Raw genomic sequence first — 14546 nt, forward strand, 5'->3', positions numbered from 1 at the left:
GGTTGAAACTCCCTCTTAGAAGAATCTGCTTATTTTTAAACACTTGTAAAATGAAGCTTCAATTTCAATAAAGTGTTAAATAACCCTTAATTTTTTAAAAAAAAATTGCTTAAAGAGGGAATATCCAGGCTCAAGGTTGACTCAGCCTTCCATCCTTCCGAGGTAGGTAAAATGAGGACCCAGATTGTTGGGGGCAATTAAGCTGACTTTGTAATTATGCCGCTTGGGGTTTGTGTGAAAGCCCTAATAAGCAGGCATATACATAGAATGAAGGCTACTGCTAAGCTTGTAAGCCGCCCTGAGTCTTCGGAGAAGGGCGGGATATAAATGGAATTTAAAAAAAAATATCATGGGAAGTTTAATATTTAATGGAGGTTTAATAATCTTCATTATTTGGGTATATCTACTCAGGAGAATCTTTTTTGCAGTAGTCATTCAGTGAACGTTATAGTAATAGACTTCTTTTTCAAAATACATCCAGGCCTTTCTTTCTCAAGCATTCAAGATAGCTAACAATGATAAATATTTTATGTATTTAAAATGTCATAAAAACAAAATTACAATCAAAACCAAAAATGTATGACCAAACTGGAAGCAATATATACATACATGCAGGCTTCTTTTTTCCCCTGTTATAAGAGTCTGGTTTTGTACAACAAGAGCTATAGATGTGATGTATTCCGAAAAACTGTATGTCCTCCAACTGTCAATCAAAATAATCTGCACTGCATTCACCTGTTGTAGATCTGTTTATTTAGGGAGGAACAGTTTTCAAATAACTGGCTCTTGGCTTCACATCTTACAGCACTTAGTTGAGACAAAACAGAAAAGAAAAATAATGGGATTTTTTTTCTCCCATTGTCATCCAGCAGGGCCATCTCTTTTGAACAGCAAGGAACCCTGCTTTACTCTAAATGTAAATGAAGTTTTTGTTGTGCAGTTGTGCACAAACTGTTATTTTTTTAGACAAAAGATTCTTGCATAGTAAAGTATATTCTACACAGTAATAAGGTTAACAAGATTTGCTGGCACTTAGTGAAGAGGAGGAGGAAGAGGAAGAAGAAGAAGAAGAAGAAGAAGAAGAAGAAGAAGAAGAAGAAGAAGAAGAAGAAGAAGAAGAAGAAGAAGAAGAAGAAGAAGAAGAAGAAGAAGAAGAAGAAGAAGAAGAGGAGGAGGAGGAGGGGGAGGAGGAGGAGGAGGAGGAGGAGGAAGAAGAAGAAGAAGAAGAAGAAGAAGAAGAAGAAGAAGAAGAAGAAGAAGAAGAAGAAGAAGAAGAAGAAGAAGAAGAAGAAGAAGAAGAAGAAGAAGAAGAAGAAGAAGAAGAAGAATGAAAAGGAGAAATCTTTGTCTTTGTATGGACCAGAATTCTTTATGATCAGATCTGGTCACTATTTGAAGGTTCTTTTGGATAGTTATGCTACCTTTAGGAAGAAGCCTGATGAAGGGATATATAGCAATAGGAATAGCCAGTGCTTTTTTTGTAAAAGAAAAAGGTGCCGGAACTCACACATGTCATACAACCTGACTTGCCTACCCTACAAGGTTCCATCCAAAAAAGGTGCCGGAACTCCATTCTGAGCGTTCTATGACAAAAAAAGCCCTGGGAATAGCACTTAAACTTATATACCACTTCACAGTGCTTTACAGCCTTCTCTAAACAATTTACAGACTCAGCATATCGTGCCCCCAACAATCTGGGTCCTCATTTTACTTTAAAAGGATGGAAGGTTCAGTCAATTGGTCAAGATTGAACTGCTAGCAGTAGGTAGAGTTAGCCTGCAATATTGTATTCCAACTACTGCACCACCACGGCTCCTATAACTAACTAATGATAAGGATGGTGTGTGGCATTCTCCACTCTTGCCCCCAGCTCAGCTACTTTCTTTACTATTGCCTGTTTACCTTATTAAATATCTTCAGGTAGTAAAACAATTTAAGGAGACTCTTAAGGAGAATCTGATCAAGGGAAACCTTATTTGGAAGACCTGAAAGAGGTTGAGCAGCCCTTTCCCAGCAATGAAGAAGCAGCAATGGAAGAAGGAAGCACTGCCCACTGACATGGACAGACATCCGATGGGGTGGTAATTGGATAATTAATAAAACAAAGAATAGAAGGCAGAATAGGATAAACATCCTGTGTGAATAACTAAAGACCTATTGTAGATATGTCTGAGCAAATGAATAAACAATTTAAGGAAATGTCACTGCAAATAGCAGATACAGGTCAGATCATTGCCAGTAAAGCTCATGATATCCTTACAAACAATATGTTAGAGACAGGTAAGGCTCAAAAGAGGGCGGCTTACTGCTAAGCTTGTAAGCCGCCCTGAGTCTTCGGAGAAGGGCAGGATATAAATGGAATTTTAAAAAAAAGAGTATTTCTGAAATAGATTGAGTTGGCAGATTTACAGAATCGTCACAGGAGATAATTTAAGGATCAAAGCAGAGAAAACTGCAATGACCAATTTGACTACTTATGTCCTCTTTAAAATTAATGATCTGAGCTTTGATTTGAAGTTAAGGATAAAAGTATTGAACATGCTCCTAGACCTAGGAAAACACAGAAATCTAGACACATTTTGGGGAGATATGTAAATTCAAATCTAAAAACTAAAATTATAAGAAAATCATGTGAACTAGAGACCTTGAGATAATATTCTTCTTCCAAGATATCAGCATAGCTACATTGCAGCAAAGAAAGGAATTCAAACCCCCTGACAGGAAAAAAAATATGCAAAATAAAATTTGATGCAAGAGGGGATGCCCATTCAAGTTAATTGTCTTTATGCGACAAGGACAAAAGTTATTTTTATTTTGATTGAGATGCACAAGTTCTTGGCAAAGCTATCTAACAAGGGATGAAGGAAGCAATATAGGACCTGTCCTTGGAACTATGGAGAGCAGCTCAACCAAAATTGAAGGTTAGATAAGAAGGCTGCATTTTGCTGAGGAGAAAAAGAAATTATATTGACTGCATTACTCATTTTGAATTCTTAGATTTGGAGGAAGAGAGGAAAGGAGGGAGCAAAATAAAAAAGAGTAAAGAATTAAATAAAATAATTTAGGTAAAATTATGTCTAAGGGATTATTGTAATTAAGTTTGGGAGTTTGATCCTTGAATTGGGTGAAAATTTCCGTGATTTGGCATCTTATAAGCCCATCTCACTTCTCAATATGGATTATAAAATATCCATTAAACTGTTAGCTGACCAATTAAAAGTGATCACAGGTAAAATAACTATATGGATCAATCTGGCCACATTCCAAACCATACCATACCTACCCCAATCAGGAAATTATTAAATAATGTAAAATTAGAAAAATTAATAATGAAGGTAATAATCCTCATTAGCCATATATTCTCTAAATATAGGAAAAGGTTTGTATATACCATTTTTAAAACAAATATTAATTACATTTAAATTTGTGGCTGGTTTCTATAAGATGATTGGACATAGTTATGAATCAAATAAAGCCCAGATGCAACTTAATAGTTATGATTCAGATCCCATCTCAATTTCAAGAGGAAGTCAGAAGGATTGTTCTTTATCACCTTAACTATTCAACCATGCTATAGAAGCCCTAGAACTAGCACTTAGGTCCAATAATCAGATTTTAAAAATGGGAGATAAGACATATTTTTAAACTGATTTGCAGAGGATATGATCTTGATGCTCTCAAATGCTTCTTATTCAGCTAGCTATATTAAGAAGGAATTAGAGCAGGGGTGTCAAACTCAATTTCATTGAGGGCCACATCAGCATTGCGGTTGCCCTCAGGGGGCCGGGTGGGTATGGCCTACTGGGTGGGCGTGGCCAGCTCTACATCATTCACATCAAGGGTGCCTATGGGGGCCTGGGCAGGAGTGAGACAGATCTGAGGGTCTCTGGCAGAAGGAGGGTCTCTGGGCCAGGGCCAAGGCAGTGGGGGCCGTTCCCTCACTGTTTCCAGGATGGCTTTGTGGGCCACATGAAACCACTTCGCGGGCCGTATCCGGCCCCTGGGCCTTGTGTTTGACATGTCTGAATTAGAGGAATTTGCAGAAGAATAAAGGACTATCAGTTAATTTTCATAAATCACATTTGATATTTTTTCATACACCACCAAAATGATGTTTCCAGTTTTAGGGAGTCCAATAGTGTATAAAACTAGGACGCTGAGCTTGTCGATCAGAAGGTCGGCAGTTTGGCGGCTCGAATCCCGAGTGCCGTGTAACAGAGTGAGCGCCTGTTACTCGTCCCAGCTTCTGCCAACCTAGCAGTTCGAAAGCACATAAAAATACAAGTAGAAAAATAGGGACCACTCCGATGGGAAGGTAACAGCGTTCCGTGTGCCTCTGGCATCTAGTCATGCCGGCCACATGACCACGGAGACGTCCTCAGACAAGCGCTGGCTCTTCGGCTTTGAAATGGAGATGAGCACCAGCCCCTAGAGTCGGAAATGACTAGCACGCATGTGCGGGGGAACCTTTACCTTTACCTTTATTAGTAAAAATAGTAACATTGTTTTAAACAAATAATTACATATCTGGAACCTGGAAGAAATTAAAGAAATGAAAAACTGGACTTCCAAACATTTCAGTATTTTGGGGTGGAGTTGCAGTGTTAAAAACGAAAATTCTTTCAAGGCTTAACTTTTTATTTAATGCTACCCAGTCCTAATTCCAGATTAGATTTTAAGACATTGGCAAAAAATAAATAGTAATAAATAGGAAGTTTTTGTTTTTATGTGCAAAAACTGAGAGTAACTAAAAGGATTTTATACAAACCTCAGCAACAGTCTGGGACATGCTGGAATAATAAATACATAGCTTTGATAAAGGATACTTCCCATTTAAATCCTCTAACAATATATATTGTTCAGATAATTATTATGGTTTTGCTAAAATGAAATATTTGAGAGAATGTAATTTCTATAGTAACAGGGAACTTTTCAATAAAGATTACACTGAGCAATCATAAGAGACCCACCAATGATTTAAATTTTAAAGGAAGCTTGCGATACTGTTTTTGGTAATCTCTACAGGAGACAGTTTCAGTGCAAGAACTGCAGTGAAAGATTATATATTGTTGGCACTTCTCCTCTTAGATTGGTGTGTGTGTGTGTGTGTGTGTGTGTGTGTGTGTGTGTGTGTGTGTAATATCCTGGCATAAAATCTTTAGGTGGTAAGTATTATCACTAATCAAAGAACTAAATGCTCTCCAGAGGTAAGTTTACTGCATTTATTTACAGGACCAAACCATAAGCTTAAAAACAGAGAACTTGTTATTTGTCTAATCTTAGCAGCCAAATTGTGCAATACTGAAAAACTCTAGATAACCAGACAGTTGAGTTGTGGATTAATAAATCCTCTTCAATTTCTGCATTAGGAAAAATCACAGACAAAATTAAATTAATGAGACAAGAGAGGCAGGAACCACAATTTTATTAAATTTTGATGGATTTTATGGTTTATCTCAATAGCAATAGGCTGAATTTGGCATACACACACACACACACACACACACACACACACACACACTTTAGGAAGAAGCCTAATTAATCCTGCAGGAATTGGTCTAAAATCCACAGCGCATGAATAGAATTGCAAAAACAAAACAAACACAATGACTGCGCCTGCTTTGGAAAACAAACATCTTTTTCCTTGGCTGAATTTGCTGTTCTTGTATGTCAATATGTGTGATTAGCATCCATCAAATGAGTTTTCTTGTGTCACACATTCTGATGGCACCTTACATATGGGGCTGAGTATTAGCAAGAATGGGGATGAAATTAAAACTTGTTCCTCTTTGATCTTTCTTCTACTGAGGCTGTCACCAGCTAGTGTTTGAACTGCCCTAGATATTATCTCAAAGGGCTTATCCTCACATTTAACCACAATGTGAAGATGCTCCACTAAATATTTTTAAAGGACAGAACCTCATCACAGCATTTTCTCATCCCAGCTTCAGAGGCAAGTTCCGGTCTTCTTCAGCTGACCCAATTTAAAGCAAGTGTCTTTTCCTGCTGGCAAATTTTTTTTGCTATGGCCACAAACTTGGATGTTTCATCGACAATCTGTTTGGTGGTACATCAGGACTGGGGTCAACCTAGCAAGGTTTTGAAATTTCAGTCTTCTTGAAGCAGAAAATATAATCTAAACTTCTTGTGTCTATATTCATATGCAAGGTGTCAACGTTGCTAACATCGGATGTTTTTGCATTGACAACAGATGGAGATGGAGCCATTTTCTTCTTTTTGCTTTTAGAGTTAGATGATGCTGGGTAGGGGGGGGACTGCAGGAGAGTCAAGCTAGACATAATAACACTGAACCTAGTGTGAGAACCAAGGTTATTGAAATAAGAAATGATAAGAATTGGCGGGCTGGAGAACTGGAAGGGAAGCCCACGGTTTAAACTAATTGGGGAATGTGATTTATGACTGTTAACTGGAGGAGAGAATTGTGCTTTGATACTATCTGCTCAGGGGAGGGGAATTCAGTTTTTGGCTTCAATTATGTTAGTGCTGATGGTATGCTGCTCAAATAAAGATTATTTAAGGTAAACAATGCCTCAAAGTTCTTTGAAGAATTTCATCTGTGGAGACCATGACACAAGGCTTTCCAAAGACCCCTTCCCCCAGCCTCCTTAACAAAATATTTGCAGGAAAGATAAATTGTAGTGGGAAAAGCTTGGGTGGATAGGGATGCAACTGACAATATGAGAAAGGTGAAAAGGTCTCTTTTCCAGTATCTGACCAGAGCATTTCATTAGCTTCAAAAAGAGACTGAAAATTGTCCTGCATTCCACTGGCTGCTTTTAAGAATTCCTCACTGATGGTAAATCTTAGGAATTCAGGCGTAGGGCAGATCTGCCCTTGTCTCTCAAATTAATGTGGTCTTTCTCATTTTGAGAAGCTTCTGCCTGGGGAATTCTCTATCAGTTTTCAAGCAGCTGGTATCTAATTAGCAAGTCTTTATAAAATAAATATGTGTGGGATGTATTTTACTCAGTGTCTGTTGTTGAGGAAATGGCTTTTTCTCTGTTTGACTAGCCTGGAGACTTCCCCCTCTGGCAATCTTTTGACAAGACGTGCTGAGGAATTGATACATTCCAAACAATAAAGGTCTTAATTATTTGTCTAAATATACCATGTGTGGTCATCAGTTGAGTCACTTTATAATTTTACAAAAACATTTCTTTGCTTTAGAAGTAGACAAGAAGATTGCTGCCACATTGAAGGAAAGGAAATGGCTAGGGAAAATGTTAATTGCACTTGTCTGATCTTAGAGAGGAACTCATCCATTGTAGTCAAGTTCCTTATTTATTTACTGGATTTGTTGTTGTTAGTTGCGAAGTCGTGTCCGACCCATTGCGACCCCATGGACAATGTTCCTCCAGGCCTTCCTGTCCTCTACCATCTTCTGGAGTCCATTTAGGCTCATGCCTACTGTTTCAGGGACTCCATCCAGCCACCTCATTCTCTGTCGTTCCTTTCTTCTATTGCCCTCAATCTTTCCCAGCATTAGGCTCTTCTCCAGTCAGTCCTTCCTTTTCATTAGGTGGCCAAAGTATTTGAGTTTCAACTTCAGGATCTGGCCTTCTAAAGAGCAGTCAGGGTTGATCTCCTCTAGGACTGACCGGTTTGATCGCCTTGCAGTCCAAGGGACTCGCAGGAGTCTTCTCCAGCACCATAGTTCAAAGGCCTCAATTCTTTGGCGCTCAGCCTTTCTTATGGTCCAACTTTCACAGCCATACATTGTCACTACCTCCATTTCTTCCCCATCTATTTGCCAGGAATTGAGAGGGCTGGATGCCATGATCTGGATTTTTACCCTGCCTTTATTGCTTTATAAGTAACTCGAGGCAGTGACCATACTTAATACTCTTTTCTCCTCCTATGTTCCCCACAATAACAACCCTGTGAGTTGGGTTGTACTGAGAGAGAGAGAGAGAGAGAGAGAGAGAGAGAGAGAGAGAGAGAGAGAGAGAGAGAGAGAGAGAGAGAGAGAGAGAGAGAGAGAGAGAGAGAGAGAGAGAGAGAGAGAGAGAGAGAGAGAGAGAGAGTGACTGACTCAAAGTCACCCAGCCAGCTTTCATGCCTGAGGCAGGACTAAAATTCACAGTCTCCAGGTTTCTAGACCATCGCCTTCACCACCAGAATTTCAGGTTGGAAAATTTTCAAATTCAGTCAAATCTCTAAAAGTTCTGCCTTCTTTTTGTAATTACTTTAAAATTATACTGTTTCCAAGTGAACAGTGGTTCTGCAAGGAAACTTACTCAACTGTAATCTCAGTATTGGGGAATGGGGGTGCAAACACCTCTGATAGTAACACTGGCCTAAAGTAGGTATGTGTGCATTAAGAGTCTACCTTAGAATGGGCACATAAGGGAAGAAGACAGAAGAGCGTGTTGTGGTTACTTCATAAGAAGGAGCTGAAACGTAGTCCTGTCTTCTGCAGTTGTCTAGAGGACAGTAACGGTTTCAGTGAGACAAATATTCTTTCAGTATTTTTCTCTCTCTGACAATCTTTCTCAGCACCTTGGAGCCAATTCTGGAACAGTTGCCTAAAGCTAACTTTAATTGGATGAATTTCATGGGTGGACGATGCAGTGTTAGAAGGGTGAATGAACATTTGCATTTAATCTGAAGTCACTGGACAATTAAAAACTACCATCTGACCTTGTTCAAAAATGGAAATTTTGATCGTTGCTTAAGTGAACTAAGGACCTATTTGAATACTTAAAAAAAACACCTAATTAAAGCAGTGCAGAAAAAAAGCCTTGATTCCCCAGCCATGAATATAGATACGCCCATATGAGCCAAAGGCTATTTGGCCTGCAAATTGTTCCTTGAATATAGAAAATAATAAGCCCCCAATCCTCACTTACAAGTAAGTCAGTATGACTATTATTAGATGACCTTGAAGAGATTTCTCTATTTTTTTCCACTGGACATCATATCTTCTAAAATACAGTAGGTCTTGGAGTTCATTGAACATAATCCCACATGGGGATGAAAAAAGAAACAGGAGACAAAAAGCAAATTCAGTTATTTATGTTTTGAAGTTATGTAAATCAATGCCTCTCATCTACCCTAAACTGCAGTAGGTCAACTAATGTTCAGTAGGCCTTATACTCTGGTGTATGGGAAGGAACCAATTTCTATTTCCATTAAACTCTAAAATCTCAGAAGAACTGAGTGGAGCCATGTGGCTTTTTGTGACAAAGAAAAATGAAATAAACCCCCTGTTGTTTCTTCTCTAGCTAATGAGTGGGCTCAAGCTGGCCTTTTCTTTGTTGGGAGATCGTGTAAATTATCCCAGCAGCCTGCTATTAAACCAGTTAAGTCCCCAGTTTAGTAACAGGCTCTGCACGGTGTTTTTGCACAATGAGAAATTCAAAAGCCATTCTAGCTGAAAGGTGGTAAGGACTTTAACAGGTTTCTATCATCCCTTGATATGGCGTGCCATACATGGGTGACCTTGAATGGTAACAATGCTAAGACAACTTTCCTCTAGCTAGTGCCAGTTTGAGACTGAGTCTGTTTCTTGAAATGCTTCTGAATGTACATTGTGATGTCATCTTTAATTAAATGGCACAAAGCCATTTATGTGCCTTTTAATAAGAGATAAGAGCTTCAACTAGGCAGAAAGAACCTGAGTTGGGGGCACTTTGTCAGCTAGCATACTAATTAAGGCAGGAGTGTCTACGAACCTAAATCTACTTCTGATTTATGAAGTTTAATCCAAAACTGACAGGCACACCCATGTGTGCATGTGTGTATACACATACACTGGTGGAGAAATGAGGCTAGTGGAAATCAAAACCAAACAAGGACAAGGATAATGGCACAATGCAAAAAGCAAAGTTACTGGCTATTTTTGTTTTTTTGGTTTTGTTTTGTTTTGGGTTTTTTAAAAAAAATCAAAATAGCTACTGTGAGAATTTATTGAGTGATATTGGGGAAGAAGGCCAAAACCTTTACATCAGTAAGCTAGTGAGATAAAAAAAAAGAAAAATTTAGAATTAAAGTTCCAGATGAATTGCAATTTGCTGGTTTCATGCTGGATGTCAACGCTGCTAACATCGAATGTTATTGCTTGACATGAGATGAAGGAGTAGCTATTTCATATGTTAAACTTGTGTATTGCTTTAAGACCTGTGTATTGTTTTAGTTTAAAAAGGTGGGGGGAGGGAAGAGTAGGAATGCACTTTCAAGGCCACTTGACTCTCTAAAGAAGATAAGATTTGGCGGTTCTTCTAACGGAAGGGAAACTGATTCTTTAAATTAATTGGAGAATATGATTAATTAATGATTAATGAGACAATTAGAAAGGTGGAGAATTGTGTTTAATATATTGTGCAAGGGGAGGAGATTTCAGATTCCAGCTTCCTTCGAGCAAGCATTTGCCGGTGTATTAGGCTAATAAAGGACTTTTAAGGTAAACAATGCCTCAGAGTCACTTGAAAAGCCCATACCTCGGAAACTTGACACTGGATTTACCATCTGAACTTTTTTAAAGGATGAGTAATTCAATATTTTTTCCTTTTTTAAAAAAAAACATTCTTGAAGCATCTTCTTTCAGTATTTGCAATTATGACTCTTTTTCTGGAACTAGTAGATCTGAATCCATTAATTAATTTTATAACACCTAACAGAATATTTTCCACCTAGATTATTTAATTATTCAATTCATTTAGCCACTCACTTGACATATGACTCAGGGGTGACATACACAATTGGAAATAACAGACTACAAGTATGTATACGTGTGTGTAAATAAATGCAGCAAGCCTAGCTCTGGCAAGCATTCAGTTCTTTGATCAGTGATACTACTTATCTCCCATTTGTTATCCTGTTAATCTAATTATTGGATATAAGTACTAGTGCCAGGGTTTTCATTGCTAGGATAAATAGTAAAGGTGATAAAGGATGATCCAGTTTGGTACCTGTTAAAATCGTGGTGGGTTCTGAATCATAACTGAGTTATAAAGTGTTAAGTCTTATCTGGATTTCAGTTGGTCTGTATCATCAGTCATGTTACAAAAAGCAGCCCCAAATTTAATAATGATAATGATGATGATGTTGGAAGGGAACTTGGAGGTCATCTAGTCCAATCCCCCGCTCAGGCAGGAAAACCTATACCATTTTGGACAAATGGCTGTCCAGTCTCTTCTTAAAAACTTCCAGTGTTGGAGCATTCGCCACTTCTGGAGGCAGGTTGTTCCACTGGTTAATTGTTCGGTCAGGAAGTTTTTCCTTAGTTCTAGGTTGCTTCTCTCCTTGATTAGTTTCCATCCATTGCTTCTTGTCCTGCTTTCATTTTATTCTCCACTTCACCCATTTTAGCCTCCAGCATCAGATTATTTTGTTTCACTTCTTCCACACATTCATCCAGATTCTCAATACAGCCTGAAAACACTTGAAGTGCCATCAAAGTATCTTCCCTTATTTTCTTGCTCTCCTTTCCAATAAATTCTGCCACCTTCTCAAATATTTTTTCGGACTGAATTTTTAAGGCATTGTTTAGAGCATATTTTTGTGTTTGTTGGACCCGTGTCCCTCCTGGCTGGTCTATGCGTCTCGGGAGGTTACACGAGGCTGGCTCCTAGCAGTTATCAATGCCTCACTGAGTGAAGGGTACTTCCCTACTGCCTTGAAAGAGGCAGTGGTAAGGCCCCTCCTTAAGAAACCTGCATTGGATCCAGCTATTTTAAACAACTTTCGTCCTGTCTCCAACCTTCGCTTTCTTGCGAAGGTCATTGAGAGCGGGGTGGCACAGCAGCTCCCTTTGGTCCTGGAGGAAACTGAGTATCTGGATCTGTACCAATCGGGTTTCAGGCCCGGATATAGCATGGAGACGGCATTGGTTGCGCTGGTGAATGATCTCTGGCGAGCCCGAGATAGGGGTTATTCCTCTATCCTGGTCTTATTAGATCTCTCAGCGGCTTTTGATACCATCGACCACGGTATCTTGCTGCGTCGTCTTGAGGGGTTGGGAGTGGGAGGCACCGTTCTGCAGTGGTTCTCCTACCTCTCGGGCCGTTCGCAGATGGTGTTGGCAGGGGGGCAGAGGTCAACCCCTAGGCCCCTTAGTTGTGGGGTGCCTCAGGGGTCGGTGCTCTCGCCCCTCCTGTTCAACATCTATATGAAGCCGCTGGGAGAGATCATCCGTGGCTTCAGGGTGAAGTATCATCAATATGCTGATGATACCCAGCTTTTCATCTCCACCCCGAACCAACCCAGTGATGCCCTCGATGTGATGTCCCGTTGCCCGGAAGCGGTACAGATTTGGATGGGAAAGAACAGGCTCCGGCTCAACCCGGCCAAGACTGAGTGGCTTTACGTACCGACATCTCGTTTAGTCCAAGAAGTTCCATCTTTGATTATAGGAGGAGAGATGTTACCTCCCGTTGATAGAGCACGCAATCTAGGCGTCCTCCTGGATTCACGACTCAGTTTTGAAGATCATATTGGAGTCGTGGCTATGGGGGCATTTGCCCAGATTCACCTGGTACACCAGTTGCGCCCCTTTCTGGACCGAGATGCCCTACATACAGTCACCCACACACTCATTACCTCCCGTATAGACTACTGCAATGCTCTCTACATGGGGCTGCCCTTGAAGACCACCCGGAGGCTTCAGCTGGTGCAGAGTGCGGCTGCACGGGTAGTCATGGGAGCACCCCGATACTCCCATATTACACCCCTCCTGCGTGAGCTGCATTGGTTACCGGTTGCCCTCCGGGTGAGATTTAAGGTGCTGGTACTTACCTTTAAAGCCCTACATGGCTTAGGCCCGGGACCATCTGCTACCGGGAACGAATTCCCATCGCCCAGTATGCTCACACAGAGAGGGCCTCCTCAGGGTACCGTTGGCTAGACAATGTCGGCTGGCGACCCCCAGGGGAAGGGCCTTCTCTGTGGGAGCGCCAGCCCTGTGGAACCACCTCCCCCCTGAGCTTCGGATGGCCCCAGATCTCCAGTCCTTTCGCCACGGCCTCAAAACACTCCTTTTTCAACTGGCTGACCTGGACTGACAGGGATTTAATTATGTTTAATTTTTATTTTAATTATGTTTACAATTTTTAACTCTAATTTTTAATTTATTTTAATTTTTAATTTTAATTTATTGTACAGAGGCCTTTAATTTTAATTTTATCTTAATTTCTGTATTTATTGTATATTATTGCTGTTAGCCACCCTGAGTCCTTCGGGAGATAGGGCGGGATATAAGCCCCATTAATAAATAAATAAAATAAATATTGTAAATCTTTTAAAGTCAATATAGATGCAGCAGCTTTGGGTGGTAACTTCAAAGACTGCGTTCTAGATTGCTGAACAAACAATGCCTCCGCACTTTTAAAAACGGGTCTATGCGGTTTGGGAGCCATTTTTGCAACTAATAACTTTCAATACACACTTTCACTTTCTAGTCCATTTATTACTTTGTAGTTAAACTGTAGAATAACCAAATTTTGAAATTAACTTTTTAGCACTTCCAAATTATAACTAGCTCTTTTAAGGTTTAAAAGTCCATTTTATATATTCCTACTCAGTTCAAAAAGTCACTTTACTTTGAAGAAAAACACTTTCGCTTCTTGTTAAAAAGAAAAAAAAATCAGTCAGGCGCCATCTTCCCCTTCTCTCAAAACGATCGTTGGAGCAGAAAGAGAGTTTAAGTTTCAGAGTTAAAGCTTTGTACTTAATATTTATATTGCTCCTGCATCAGCTCTGCTGCTACCATCACTCAAGATGTCAATCAGATCCAGCAGGAGTGGATTCAGCATCTTGTTCTGCTAAAGCAGAAGAGTCCTTCGTCTGGAGCATTTCCAGGCTTCGGGGGGGCTCTCACCCTTCATGCCACAGAACAAATGTTCTGGGGCTCTAGGGGAGCTCTACCCCTACCTGGAAGCTCCCCCTCCTCTCTGCCCAAGGAGAAGGGTTTTTGAGCGGCGGAACAGCTGATCGTCGGCTATTCCGCCGCTTCAACAGGATCGAAGGGCCGGCGGTCGAATCCGACCGTCCTCACCGCTGAAGCGCCACCCGGGAGTCTCTCCAGAGTTTCATATGCCCCTGATTCTACAGTATCTCCCTTTCAGAAGGATCTTAACATTGGGCTGTTCCCACCTACCCACCCACACCAACATTTGGTTAGTAATAACAAAAGCATTGTGACTTATATACTGCTCCATAGTGCCTTACAGCACTTTCTGAGCATCTTAAAATAGCAGCATATAGCCCCCCAAGAATCTGGGTCCTCATTTTACCGATCTCAGAAAGTTGGAAGGCTGAGTCAACCTTGAGCCAGTCAGAATCGAACTCCTGGCTGTGGGGAGACTCAGCCTGCAATACTGCATTCTAACCACTGTGTAACCACGGGTCTTTAAGGTGTTTGTCTTCATTATTTTTTATTGTTTGAGCTTCCTCTGATGCAATATGTTTGTGTATCTGCGCATACATGCATGATTTTTCATGTACAAAGCCATACACACACGCACACACATATACTTACTTGTAGTCTGTTATTTCCAGTTGTGTATGTCACCCTGAGACATGTCAAG

The sequence above is a fragment of the Vipera berus genome (assembly GCF_964194415.1).
Source record: "Vipera berus genome assembly, chromosome: 2".
NCBI classification, from domain to species: Eukaryota; Metazoa; Chordata; class Lepidosauria; order Squamata; family Viperidae; genus Vipera; species Vipera berus.